General features: G+C 44.3%; 1 protein-coding gene across 4 annotated transcripts in view; it reads left to right on the top strand.

Moving 5' to 3' along the window:
• The first annotated feature begins 1416 nt into the window (after window positions 1–1416).
• Window positions 1417–12786, top strand: part of TGFBR3 (transforming growth factor beta receptor 3) — a 193994-nt gene continuing 182624 nt past the window's right edge. For 2 of the 4 annotated variants that reach the window (XM_041750917.1, XM_041750919.1), the window contains exon 1: window positions 1417–1779. The gene's annotated coding sequence lies outside the window, so the exon portion shown is untranslated. The remainder of the gene's footprint in view (window positions 1780–12786) is intronic. The other 2 variants (XM_041750916.1, XM_041750918.1) reach the window with 2 other exon arrangements.

Consider the following 12786-nt stretch of genomic DNA (forward strand, 5'->3'; position numbering starts at 1 on the left):
ATTTGAATGCAGGATTAGATATTCACACCCAATTCAAGTGTTCATGTCTGCACTTGAAACCAAAATTTGACAATGTGAGGCATGAATACTGTGTAATTTGAGTCTATGAGAAATCTAAGGCCTTAAATCTAGGGAGACTATATCAAAGCTTAGGCTAACTTCACCTAGAGTGTTTTCACCTTCAGGATTTTATGGCTATGTATATCTCCAAGGCTTAGTTTAACTCTCTCAAGTAGTAGGTGCTCAATAAATATTGATAAGGAAGGGATAGTTCACTGAAGTTTTTAAACTAAGCCAGGTAATCAAAGATGATCTGACCTTTATCAAAGTATCTCCCGGATTCCCTCTCTATAGAAGAGAAAGAGGACAAGAAATCTTCTTGTCTCAAAGTAGGGAAATCGAGTAACTTTCCAACTAATATATGCAATAGGATAAGAAACCTCCCTATTCCCTTCCAGTATATTAAAGGCCTAGGACTAGAGGACTTTCAAGTTGGGAGAGGAGGTCTCCTAGGCCACGTTCCTAGTTTTACAGAGGAAAAAACGGACTTCGAGGGTTCCAGTTGTATATCTAACGGGAAGTCCAGTCTCCGAAACCTCTCAGCACACCATCATTTCATCAGCCCGTTGGTAAAACTGTGACTTAGGCATGTCTTTTAATAGAAGAGCGAGGTGTGAGCAGGAGTAACAGAGTGGGGTTCTGCTTCTTGCATTCGTCGCCCTTGCAGGGCACAGTTCACAGACACAGGTGCGCAGAAGGTGCACCTTGGTTTCCGCCGCGCCGACGTTAGGCCAGCCTGGGGTGGAGCTGACCGAGCTCCTTTACTTGTATCTATTTAGTGAGCCCACGAGTCCGTAGCGCGCTCCGCGCTGTCGGGAGGAGGCAGGACCCCCCTGGCGCCCACCGCCCGAGGCATCTTGAGACAGGAGGCAGGATCAGGAGCGGGAAGAACAGGGAAGAACGACTGTGTACGGGGGGGGGGGGGGGGGGGTGCTGCGTAGGCTTTGCTCCGGAGGGGGCCACACGGTGGGATCAGCCGACTGGAGGATTTAGAATTTTTATTATCAAGACTGAGGTGACCCAATAAGCCCCCAACGCCTCCAGGGACCCGGACAGTTTGAAGGACGGAGTGTGAGGGAGCGCATCCCCGCGGCTGGCGCCCCCCAGCGCCCCCAGCGCCCCCAGCGCCCGGTGCCCGCCCCCCGCCCCACCTGGGGCGCGCTGCTCCGCTCCTCTCCCCCTCCCTCCCAGCCCGGAGGGAAGCTCGGGACTCATCCATCAGCCCGGGAGGAAGAGGGGAGGAGGGAGGAGGCGGGCGGCGGGCGGCGGGCGGAGGCGGTCCCCGGCCGCGCGGCGCCCTCGCGGGGCGGCGGCGGAGGGCGCCCTTCCCCCCGCGCGCTGATTGCTGCGGCGGCCTGCCCGTCCCCGCCCGCGTGTGTGCGAGCGAGCGAGCGAGCGCCAGCGCCCGGGCCGGCCCGATGGGGGGACTCGAGGCTCTCGGGGACGCCGGGCGGCGCTTTCCTCTCCGCGGCGAGTGAGGCTCGGAGGTCTGCGGCCGCGCGCCCGGCAGTGTCCGCGGGCGGCCCCGGAGCTGCCCCCCTGCAGGAGGCGGAGGGCCCGGCGGGTCCGGATGGCGTAGCCGTGCCGCGGCGCTGCAGCTGCCGGAGCTCGCCGCCGCCGCACGCTGGGCGGGGAGACCGGGCTCCGCGGGGCTCCGCCGGCCTCCGACGGCCTCCGACTTGCGGCGGGGGGATCCGCGCCCGACGCGCCGCCTCCGAGGTACGTGCGGGCCCGGCCCCGCGGCGCCGCCTCCGCGCCTCTGGCCCGCGGGCTCCGTGGGCTCCGCGGGCTGCACCGCCGTGCGCGCTGCGCGGGGCTCGGCGCCTGCTCGCGGCCCGGGTCGCTGCGGCCGCCGGACCCCGCGCTTGGGGGCGGCGTCGGCCCACGCGTGTCTCCGCTCCGAGGAGCGGCCGCGCTGGGTCGGTGCGCGGCGCCCGTGGCGATGCGCTGTCGGGGGCGACGGCCCCTCTCCCTCCGCGGTCCCTCCCGACCCCCGGGGCGCGCGGGCCACTTGCACGCGGGCGCGGACGGCGTCGCCCAGGCTTGCTGCGGGCTTGCGCTCCTCGGCGCTTGCGGAGGCTGCGCCCTGGACCCGCGCGCCCGGGAGCCGCGCTGCCCGCAGCCCGCGCCCGGGGGTGTCGTGGGGAGGCGCGGAGCGCTGCAGCCCGCAGCTCCGCCTGTGGCCGGTGACCCGCTCCCGGCTGGTTTGGAACGCTCCTCTTAGCATGTCCATTCGGTGGGAACAGACTGGAAGTCTTGGGCTGTTGCTAGAAGAATCTGCTTGCAGACTTCTTATTAGGGCATTTGCCCACTTTTCCAGAATCACGTAGTGTAGGGAGCCGGCGTTGTCAGGCGTGAATGACCTTGGCGCAGTGGCACTTAATGGGTTCAGTTGAGAGAAGAGTTGAGAGAAGAAGATCGTTCGAGTCCCTTAGCTGTGAAATGCGAGTAATAATGGGTCTCGTAAAGTCACTGTGACAATGGAATGACTTAACATATGTTCAAGCACTAGAAGGGTGTCGCACGGGTGTTAGAGCTGTTGGTCCTGAGCGCACAGGTGATGCGGAAAGAGCAAAGAGGAGGGTAGGAGTGACAGCCGGAGGTGACGGGGAACCAGGCGTCTCCTGAACATCTCCCTTAGAAGAAAAGTTAAGGGAGCCGTTTGGGTGGAAAGAAGTCCCTAGAAGTAACAAAGCACAGGTCAAGACCTTTTAATTATCCTGAAATGGTACTTTAAGGCTGCTAACAGTCATTTCGCTGTGAGATCTGCTACTTCTCTCGAATAGGAATAGCTAACGTTTACTGAGCCCAAACTGTGTGTGTGTGTCACTGTTTCCTATGCCTTCGGACCACTGAAACCTCACACGGACTCTGTGGTTAAAACACTATCAGCCCCATTTCACAGATGAGGCGGTAGAGGTTAGTTACTTGCTCAAGCTAACACATAACTTTCTGTTCTGATTCCAGAGCTACTTTAGTCACTGAGGAGCATCAAGTGCAGTCAGTTTTCTGTGCAGTGAGCCCAGGTGTCTTCTCCAGTTCAACTTCCCATTTTGGTTGGACATATATCCCTTGAAACAGGAATCAGGTATCTGTAATGAATTTAGGTAATGTCCTTACTGGGGTGCCGCATTACAGCTCTGAAGCTAGATCCAAGTAATTATAAACAGAACCCTGATGGGTATTACCATGAATCTTTATTCTTAATTTCTTTTATTCTCTTCACATTGTCAGAGTTACTTGGCTTCCTTAGGAAACAGCTTGGGGTTGGCACAGGAGGCAGGGAAATAATTCTTACCCCCTTAAGGGCTATTAAAATGAAATTGATTTCATGCCATTGTGTCAGTTAAAGGATGTTGCTCTGTTTCTTGGTGTTCTCTGCTTTTGGCTTTAATTCTGCATTGTTTAGTGTTTCAAGGCTTCAGCATATTTTCAGCCCTTCAGTTTGTCTTTGTCATTTGTCAACTTTAATTTTTCCTGTTTTGATGGAATCTGACCATTACATGGCAGCTTTGCTTAACAACTGTTGATCCAGCTCATGTTTTTAAATATAAAAATCACCAACTTACTTTTGAACCCCAGCACTTCAAAGGCAACCCCTGGGGAATTTATTGTTATTTTGAATATTAGCCAATAGGGGGAGTCTAACACACTATTGATGTCTATCAGGCACTTTTAAACCAGTTTTTAGGGTGGTAAGCATACATTTCAGAAATGGAAAATATTACGGCTTTATCTAGCAAAATCACCAAGTTGCTTTCTGAGTTTATGGTGGAAAACTAGGTTTAGTTTCAACTGATTACTATAAGAATGACTTTGAGGATCAGGCCTGTATGTTGGATATATGTCAAGATCTGTCTGGTAACTGGACAGGTATTAAATACACATGCATGTAGTTTTTTCCATTTGTTTCCCTTAAGAAGTGTATGTAAGATAATTTTGTACACTTGAGTAATATTTCAAGTTATCCAAGAGAACTGGGAGTCCAAAGAGATCCATTGTTCATCCTTTTTGTAATGATCCTCATTTGTCTTTGGTAGACAAAATTGGATGTAGTGAATTTGTTCACAGGGAGGTTGGTACACTTACAATCCTATCATTATCATTCTTCATTAACGTCTTCCAAATGCAAGACAATGAGAGATTGTTATCCCGAGTAAGAGCAATTCTAGGCATTCTTTAGAGGCTTATATTTTAGTAAACAGTAATAGTTCAGAAGTATCATATTTGTTTAGAAGTGTGATGTGTCTATAGACACTCATTCTTGTCAATATAATAAAAACATTAAGAATTAACATGCTTGGAAAAACAGTGATACTGAGTTTTAAAAAAGGTTTTCAGTCTTTGCTTGCAGTTTTTATAGGCTAGTTTCTTTTCTTGTTTCTTGTGTATCAGGTTGTTTTGACTTTATTTCATTTAACAACATAGGGTCATATGGATCCTTTTTAAAAATAACTTTCAAACTTAGTCCCTTCTTTCTCAATCTCAGCATTGCAAAAGCTACTTCAGGGGAGCATTTTACTTAGGTTTTAACTTAGTCTTCCATGCTCTAATGTAGTTTATACTCAGTGGGCAAACATTTTTCAGCCCCCTACTCCTAATAGGATTCTGATTCCTGGTCTTGGAGTTCAGCAAATGAGCTGTCCTCTTTCAAAAACCTCTGATAGCAGGGGGCTAAGATGCCTTAAGGCTTCCTACGGCTTTGTCTTGGAAAGTCTTTATAGATTGACAAAATTGATTTGCTTAAAAGAAGGTATTGTCCTATTCTTTTTAAGCCTCAAAGGAATTAATCTTTGCCTTTTGAATGCAAACTTAGTCGCTTCTTGTAAAAGTCAGGTGACTTTCTAAAAGGCTGAATCTGGGCCTGAGCGGACCTACTGAGGACCTCAGATATCCTTTTGAGCTTGGTACTAAGAAGGTGATCACTGTTGACTTCTTTAGTGCCTAAGGCATCATTAATTTCCTGGGATGATAAATCTGGGAAGATCTGACTTTACGTTTTAGTTTAACAACAGAATTTAGAGGATGACTGGTAAGTACTAATATTGCTGTAGCATTTTTTTTCTGGATTAATATGCTGTCATCTTTTTGAATTGCCCCTATTCTTGATAATCCATCTTGAAAATGTGTCTGTGTGTGTTTAAGATATTTATTTATTCATGAGAGACAGAGAGAGAGAGAGAGGCAGAGACACAGGTGGAGGGAAAAGTAGGGTCCATGCAGGGATCCCAATGTGGGACTCGATCCTGGGACTCCAGGATCATGCTCTGGGCTGAAGGCTGGCGCTCAACTGCTGAGCCACCCAGGCGTCCCAAAATATTTTTTTGTTGTTGTTGCTATTGGACAAAAACTAATTATAATTGTCAGGTTCATTAGTTAATGAGGACAGTTTTCTTTTATCTTTTTTTGCTCTTCACAGCTATTTGAGACATTATTTTATCACTTTTATTTTGTATCTTGGAGCATTTTTCCTTGTTTTTAACTTTTGAAATCTTGAAACTTAAAAAAAATATTAACTGCCTTTTGAAATTTGCATAACTCAAGTAAGTAAATGTGTTTAAGGATCTTTAACTTTTAAGTAATCTTGTATCACCTCTAGGAATATAGACAGTTTGGAATGTAGAAGAGCAAATATAGGTTATATGAAAAGCTAGCCTTCCACAAATTACAGCCTTTAACAATTTCTGTGAGAGCTTGTGTGGCTTTGAAAGAAAATTACTGCACTAAGATCCATGGCAGTAATTTCTCTGGTTCCACATCTTTAGAGTTAACACTTGGAATGATAACATTGTCTCTTTGTAGCATTTCATAAAACACAAGCTATTGCTAATTTGTTTGGTTTCCAGTCAAGCTGAAATAAATCCACACAGCTTGGAAGGACTTTATAAAAAATGATCTAGGTCCATTTCCTGGGATCTGTCCCTTTCTAGATTTCTTGTTTTATATCTTTTGAAATAGAACATTTGTTTGGTAAGTGACATTGAGCTTTATTTTCTCTGTTTGCAAAGTCCTTGCTTAAGATTTAGTACAGATTTCTGAGCATTTTTTTCCTTCTTTCAGAGAGAGTAATGATTTTTATCTCTCAACCAAGAAGTGTGCAATGTTTAGTGTTTGAAACAACATTTGTAAACATTCTGCATGAGGCCGCTCTGATTTGAACGTCATGCATTTTTTATTCTTTAGTTTTCTAGGCCAACCATCAAGACTCAATAAAAGGATAAAAAAATAATTGGGTCTATTTGTAAAAAAAACTTAATAAGAAGATAACTAAGGGCATACTTACAATGCATGGTACCTTTTTAAATTGGGATTATTACTGAAGGTTTGAAATAAGAGTCTTAGCCATCTTGATATGTCCTGCTTAAGGTGATAGAGGAAAAAGAAGATTAACACCTACATTTGTGCCGAAAGCTTTTTCAAGTCTGGCAAGAGGACTCGGAATTAGAGTGTGGCAAAGTTCATTTTTAGGATTTATTTTTTTAAATTTTTTTAAGATTTTATTTATTTGTCAGAGAGAGAGAGAGAGAGAGAGAGAGAGCCCACAAGCAGGGGGAGTGGCAGGCAGAGGGAGAAGTAGGCTCCCTGCTGAGCATGGAGCCTAATGTGGGGCTGGATCCCAAGACCCTGGGATCTTGACCTGAGCTGAAGGCAGACACTTAAACGAGCCACACAGGCGTCCCAATTTCTAGGATTTAATGTTAAGTTGTTGCCACAGTAATATTTTAGAATTAAATCTAAAATGTTATCTCTGTCCTTACTTTATGAAAAAGGATGGTAATCCAGAAGCATATAATCTCCCCGTCTCTTGGACACTGAATTCTGGGAGGGGGGGGCATTCGAGTTGGGTGCTGTTTGCAGAGGAAGAAGCATCTGCTTGTTTGTCCTTATAAGTATATAATTCATTTCCCTGTACATGCTGAAGGTGTGGATTTTGTGTGAAATTGCAGGTGGAACATATGTAAAAACAAATTTAAGTTGATTAGTCCTTGAAAAAATGATCTTTAGAAAACAGTCTTTACGGATACTGCTAGTCCTTGGGCTTTCCTGTTAATTGGGTTGCCCTGGGAGAAGGTCTGCAGTTTTACAGGTATGATGGCTAATCGCTATTGATGGGTAAGAACACTAAATTGATCAGGTGGACGGTCCAGTGGAACTTGGGATTTCTTTTTTTAATTCTTATTTACTATTTTATTAATGGAATCTTGATGAATTACTTAATTTCAATTTAGTGTGTGAAAAGACTCCCTTTGGGGAGTATGGTTCTGTTAGCATTTTTAGTGATTTATGTGTTTTGACAGTATGCCATTGGTCTTTGGATGCAAAAATACACTGCTGCCTATTTGCAAACTTCATTTCATAATTAACTGATGATTGCTGGAGCAGAATGTGCTTTTTTTTCATAATTGGGAGGTTATTTTAAGTGAAATACTTAGATTCCAATCTCAAAGCTCTGTGTTCATGTGATACCCTAAGTACTGTTGTGTGACACTGCCTGTGTTGAGTTATCTCTCTTCTATTTTTCCTTTAAAATAAAACATACCCAAACACAAAACTCTCTTCTGAGTGTCCATAAAAAGATAAACGTCTCATTTTGTTATATTAGACTTTGTGCAGTTGGCTGGCAAATTAACTTCAACTTTGAGGGAAAGCACCAGTGACTCATTACATACGTTTTGCATTAATTATATTGTAAGGTCTTCCCTATCTGTGTGGGAGAAGTTTCTGATCTTCTAAATGGGCATGTTTACTATTGCTGGTCTATCTCTTTGTCAAAGCCTTTCTGAGCAGACAGACATCCCTTAGTATTCTTATTCTTCTGTCTTTATAGAGATTGTTACTTGTGTATGCATAATATACCATCTGAATCATGAAAAAATTATTTAGGGTAACAACGGACTTTGTGAAGACACACCTTTTTTCTTTTGTTTCCATCTTATTCATCCATTACAATCATTGCACAACCATTGGATGCATCATGTGTTTGGAGCCAGGGGAAGGATGACTTACTTGATACATTTTGTGTGTGAGTGTGTGTGTGTGTGTGTGTGTGTGTGTGTGTGTTTATGCCTTTTTCAGTTTGTGGCATCTTCGTTTTATTATTACAGTGGTTGCTTTCTACGATATTCAAGATTTTAATTTCATTCAGTGTGTGGGCTAATAAAGTTTCCTGTAGAACCAGTCCTACTAAATTCTTCAAAAAAGTTCTAGAAAGTATCCCATTTAGATACCTTGCTGGGTGTAGGGCTTTTGGTAATGTTGGAATGGGAGATAACTGAACACAAAGCAGGATTCTGTTTTGCTTAACCACAGAGCAAAAGGAAGGTAGCATCTAATTCATTAGGACAAAATTCACTCTTGTGTAATAATGAGGGATTTAACTGTTTTCTTTGGAGTTAAGATATATTTCAAGTAGGTATATAGGTAAAAGATTTGCAAAAGAAACTTTGCTAAGGCTGAGGTTCTGTAGTTGGCAATTCCTGTAACCCCGAAGATCCTGTTCTCTGAAGCCAGGAAAAAGCAGTCTGTTTCCAATTATATATCACAAAAATAGGGAAATTAAGCCAAGAAAAATGATCATTTGGGGGTTGGGTTGCTTTTTTGTGGAGGGCAAAGGAGAAAGTACTCTAGGTGCACATTTAAAAAAAATCTGTTAGTCTTTCAAATTTTTGGCTTTCAGATTTTTCTCAATTTTTACCTTTCTCACAATTTCTATATTGGAAATTAAGAATAAATTTGGGATTAAAAAATTCCTTCTTCAGCTTCTTTTTGTTTCTCAGAGAGCAAATAGAAGAGTTGTCAGGCAGTTTCTGCTGACACTGACTTGGTGTTTTTGGTAGAGCCTTTTCCAGTCTGAGTGGTGTCAGGTTATGGACTCCCAACATCATACCAGGTAGTCAGTGCTGTGGTTTTTTTGGTTATACTTTGACTCTACTTGATTGGGCATGTGGTCCCTGCTGCTGAGCATTTCTCTGTTGGTGAGGAGAGACTAGGGATGCTGGTGTGAGAAGCCTAACTGGAAGTTGAATGGTGTGTGGGTGCTTATGGTGTCCTCAGCACTTGTCAGAAGCACCTAGCCTTTCTGAATGCCTGTGGCTAGTTTCAGGATTAGTGGTCTTGTGAGACCCAGGTGTTAACTAAGAAATCTCCTTTCTGCTGCCAGAAGATCACCCCCAGCAGATCTTAGTTCCTGTTTCTCACACCTTACACCTCCACAGAGTATTGAATAAAACTTTCCTAATGGTACAGAACCTCTGGTAATGATGTTGTCTGTTGGGGGCCAGTGGTGTTTGGCTATTGGCTCATTTCTTCTCATCTCCGTGAAACTCCTCAGCCAGCTGCAGGCAGGCTCCCACACCCGCCATACCAAGACGTCCAAGGTGCTAGAAAAGGTGCAAGGTGCAAAATTCATGCTTGCTTCCTGTCAGCATCGCTGCTGCCCTCTCTCTCCGGGGCCTTTGCCCTTAGCTGCTTAACTCTTGTCTTTTCCGTGAGTTTTATCATCTTGGTTTCCCTGGAGTTACTGCTTCTGATTTTCCCCTTATCTTCCCCATCTCTCTTCAGGTTTCTTTTCCAGTGCCTGATCCTTAGGTGTTGGCATTCTCCAAGGTTCTATATTTTCCCTTTCCCTTCTCTTCTCAGTTTACATTTAGTCGCTTATGTTTCCATGCCTCGGTGGCCACGTCTCTGCCAGTAACTTCCAGTTTTATATTTCATACCCAGATTCCCAGCAGCTACCTGTTTGCTCTGTAGGTCTTTCTGTTAAAACCAAGTCCCAAACCCAACCTACTCTTTCTCTGTGGTCCCCAGTCTCCATCCTTCATTTCCTCTGTCAGTAAATTGCACCAGTTACCAAGCCAGGAGCCTCAGACACACTAAACTACTTCTGCTTCTTCCCTGAGCTAACACCAGTCCCACGGAGCTTACCTTTAGCCCATCTCAGCTGACCTTCTTTTCTTCATTTCCAAATCAGCATCTCACTTGCCCTACTGCATGGCTTCTCCAGTTGGCTTTTCCTGGCCTCAGCATCTCCCATCTCCAATTATTCATTCATTTTGGTTGGTACCTTCTAAAACACAGATCTCTTTTCATTTCTTACATTTTAAAAGTCACTGCTGTTCCATTGTCCTTGGCAAGAGATGTCCAGTTGTTAACAAAGTAGCTTCAGCCTACTTTTTCTAGCCATTTCTCTTTCCACTTCTCCCTGAACCTCACTATGCTCATACCAGAGTCCTTATGGTTTCTAGAACATACCACATGCTCTCAGGCTCCATTGCTTTTGTACTTGTCTCTCCTTTCCCTTCTCTGGTGATCTCTTGCTTACTCATCCAGGGTATCTATCTCTCTTGTCAGGTCTGTGGTGAGGCTACACATGGGTCTTCCCGGTAGTGGGTTGGTTGCTTCTTCCCTTTGGCTTACTGGACTTCTCCTGCTACCTCCTGAGAACTCTTTTTTTTTTTTCTCTGCCAGATTGTAGACTTTGCTGGATCAGGATGGAGTCTCATCATCTTTGTATCCTGAAAGTGTGTCAGGGGCTTGGCTTATAATCTGTATTGTCAAAATGAATTCTTCAACTCTATTCTACTTCAGTTAAAGATCTGGGGAGAGGTGAAGTTTACAGTAGATAGAAACTGTAACTATATAGAAAATGCAAAGGAAATAAACTCAGAATCATAGAGCTTAGGGTTATAGTGGGAGTTAGAAATAATCTTCTTTAAGTCCCCCTAAAGATGAGAACAGCCAGGTATGGGGAGGTTAGGTGGCCTGCCCACGATCATATAGCTGGAGAGTAGTTCCTTCTTTATTTCTCTGCAATATACTCTACCCAAAAGCCAGAATGGCTTTGAAAACAACTAAATTAGGACCTGTCATTCCTCTGCTTAAAACACTAATGTTCCTATCTTTCTCAGAGTAAAAGCCAGAATCCTTAAAATGATCTGTAAAGCCACACACAACTAACTGTGACTCCCTTGGCAATTATCTCTTCGATCTCACTCCTGTGCTCTCTGATTCACTCACCGTGTTCCAGCTGCCTGGCCTACTTGCTGTTCCCAGAGCATGCCAGACATGCTGTCTCAGGGCCTTTGCATATGATGTTTTTGTTGCCTGGAATGTTTTTCTCTTAGATATCTACAAAGCTCACTTCCTGTAGGTCCTTACCCCAAACGAAACAAACCAAACCAAAGACCCCAAGTATTTCCTTTCCCTCTTCTCTGCTTTGTTTTCTTAGCATGTATCTATATCTCATATACAATTATATATTTTGTTTTCAGTTTGTCTCCTTTGACTAGAAGGTAAGTTCACCAGGGCAGGGATTTTTATGTTTTGTTCCCTATTGAATCCCTGTACCTGGAGCATTGCTGGCATGGAGCAGGACCTTGATAAATATTTGTTAGATGAATAAATGAATGAGAAGATTTTGTGGATTTCTTTTTTTTTTTAAATTTAATTTTATCTATTTATTCATTAGAGACATTCAGAGAGAGGTAAAGACACAGGCAGAAGGAGAAGCAGGCTCCTTTCAGGGAGCCTGATGTGGGACTAGATCTTGGGACCGGGATCACACCCTGAGCTGAAGGCAGACACAACCGCTGAGCCACCCAGGTGTCCCTATTTTGTGGATTTCTTATAGCTCCAGTTAAATGTAGGCTTATGGTATTACAAAGGGAAAACAATCAGATCTGTCTGGAAGGAGGAGAATCTGATGTTTAAAAAGCCTCATTTGAGACCTGTCATACTAGAACACTGACCTCTTTTTAATTGATTGAAAACGGCAACCATGGTCTCCAGCCTTACAAGTGGTTTGGGAAGACTCCCAGTTTACCTCTCACAGGCTTGGGCTTGCGGTGGTTTCTCTCTGCCTGTGATTTGCCCTTTAACCCATTGGGCTGCACAAATGAAAAGTAAACATAGCATTAAAGAGAAGAGCAGGGGGAGAGGGTATAGGGCAGAGGAGCAGAATTTCCCCGCGGCCCTGACATCTTCCCTTGGCTCTGGGCCCATCCACTGGGCCACTCACCGTACCTTCCTGAGTTGCTTCAGGGCTGTGCTCTAAGGAATAGTCTGGAGACTGCCAGGCCAGATGACTTGAATTTTGCTTTGATGTTCGAATTTCTTTGAAAAGAAACGTTCAGTTTAGGCCAAAAGGACAATGGAGAAAGGGTTTTTTAAAATTAAATTTGTCTTAATTTTGAAGAGAAGCTTTAACCCTTCTCAAGACAAGAATGTAGTTGAAATTAGCACGTGCTTCTATCAGTGATGCTAGTGAGGAGTCGGGCCTGGTGAGATCTGTTTTATGAAGCCAGTGACTTAAATCCAAGGGACAATAAATTATAGTTCTGAAGAAGCATCTGATTCTTGGGGATAGGGATGATGTTGAATAAAAAGCATAATTTGCATTAGTGTAACGGTCAACTGCTGCTCTTCTTTGTGATAACATCAGTGTGGTTCCTACGAGTCCTCCTCATCAGGACAGGAAGCCTACCGAAGGAAGTCAAAGGCTTAGGAGGAAGTTATTGGCCATGTACAAAGCTAACAGCAGATTTAACCCTTGGATTCCACACTATCAAATTGAAAACAAATGGTCTTGAACGGAGATGTTATCAATGACCTAGTTAAAAATCATAGCCACCATTTCCTGAAACCTGAGAACATACTAGGTAATAAGTGCTTTACGTGTTATTAATTAACTTATTTCTAATAACAATCCCATTAGGGAAATAGAATCAT

Source organism: Vulpes lagopus, chromosome 3 (genome assembly GCF_018345385.1).
Source record: "Vulpes lagopus strain Blue_001 chromosome 3, ASM1834538v1, whole genome shotgun sequence".
Lineage (NCBI taxonomy): Eukaryota > Metazoa > Chordata > Mammalia > Carnivora > Canidae > Vulpes > Vulpes lagopus.